This window comes from Tarenaya hassleriana, unplaced genomic scaffold (assembly GCF_000463585.1).
Source record: "Tarenaya hassleriana unplaced genomic scaffold, ASM46358v1 Cleome49, whole genome shotgun sequence".
Classification (NCBI taxonomy): Eukaryota; Viridiplantae; Streptophyta; class Magnoliopsida; order Brassicales; family Cleomaceae; genus Tarenaya; species Tarenaya hassleriana.
The window spans coordinates 511,312-512,955 of record NW_010967605.1 but is presented as its reverse complement, the minus strand read 5'-3'; the positions used below and the strand labels follow the sequence as shown (position 1 = coordinate 512,955).

The window sequence follows — 1,644 nt, the reverse complement described above, 5'->3', positions numbered from 1 at the left end:
TTGTGTGGGAGCCGACATGGATGTTATTCCACCATCCATGAAACCTATGTAGAAGCCAGGTGCGAATCCTATATGATGCTTTAGAGAGCAAGCATATTGTACGCATTTATATAGTTTTTTTATTATACATGCATTTCCGCTTGTATAGTCTTTTATATTTATTTTTATATTTTCTTTGAGTCTTTCCAGTTAAATTACCGAATTTTTCCTTCGGTTTGACCTATCTAGTTCTGGTCCTTCCGGATAACTAGATCGGTTCATTCTGTGGTTTTTAAACTTACATGTTTATTTATTTTGGGTACAGACTACGTATGGTCTGGCCTGACCCGTATTTTCGGTCGATTTTTGCATTTTTGTCTTTTCCACCAAATTCGCACAAACACATATGATTTGTTACAAGTAATTCACCAACATTCTTATTTCAATCAAAACATGAATCAAACGTCATTTAATCATGGGACACTCAAAACCCAAACCCCATGTCAATAGACTTCCGAATTAAACTCGAATTCACTCACCTTGAAATTTTTCTGCTCAATCTCTCGGTGATAATCCGTTTTCTGCACCATCGAGATTAACACTACCTATTTACAAGTTTTACGCTCTATCAGTACATATGTTCAAACATTATCATAAATGAGTTGGATGTAGTTAGTGTATAGGTCTCGGTTTCTTTTAGGAATCCTAGGTTTAGTTTTTAATTCAGATCCTTTCATTTAAAGAGAGTCGTTAGTATTGTATAAATAAGTTGGGAATTAAAATCTGAATTTTAAGGAGCTAACTTATATGATTCGATAACTAAGAGACATAAATCATCGTATTTTTCCTCCAATCAAGCCTGTTTCGTTTGATGTTTTGTTTAGCTTTGTAAATATTTGTTATCTCTTCCAAAACTATTGAGAATAGAAAAATTCGAGCATGCATATGGTCTTTGAAGAAAACCGAAAGTTTAAACCCCATAGAAAACTTCGATACTTTTCTAACCAAAGTTGGTTGTTAATTACGAGTTATTTCTAAGAATAGTTGAGCAAGGTTCATTTATTTTAGTCATGATTTGGGTTCTTTTCTAGTAAACAAACTTTTAGAATTTAAGTTCAAAATTTACTCATGTTAGTTGAGATTTTAATGAAGAGAACTTACTGTTTTGTTGATGAGAAGAAGAGACGACGATGTGATCATGTGAGAATTTCTTATGTTTTTTATTGTCTAAAAATTTCTTTCCGGATGAGTTGAAGGATGATTTTGGTCTGAAAGTGTTTAGTATTGGGAGAGAGATGTCGAGATGAAGAAGATGAAAATGGGATCGTTTGCATATAATGATTGCATAGAATTATTTAATTGGAAGACAATCAAATGGCGTTGAGTGGGTGTGTAGGTGTCATGTTTTAGGCTTAGGGTAGTATTATTATATCATCTCATTTTTAAATTCTCTTTACGTAGTGCACCACTTACAAATATATGAAGTGCTAATAAACGCACCATACAAAATGAGTGTATATATATATATATATGTATGTATGCAATTATGTGATTATATCGTTTGTCTCTATGTACGTACATTTATATTCATTTGCCATTCGTATCCTAATTTATTTATGTATAAATGTTTAATGCGTTATACATATATATATATATATACACTCA

General features: G+C 31.9%; 1 protein-coding gene across 2 annotated transcripts in view; it reads right to left on the bottom strand.

Moving 5' to 3' along the window:
• Positions 1-1,644, bottom strand: part of LOC104825798 (uncharacterized protein At3g49720-like) — a 17,440-nt gene extending 15,796 nt beyond the window's left edge. The window contains exons 1-2 of one of the 2 annotated variants that reach the window (XM_010558187.2): positions 1,141-1,644; positions 519-584 (exon numbers count right to left, since the gene is read on the bottom strand). The gene's annotated coding sequence lies outside the window, so the exon portion shown is untranslated. The remainder of the gene's footprint in view (positions 1-518; positions 585-1,140) is intronic. The other variant, XM_010558186.2, reaches the window with a different exon arrangement.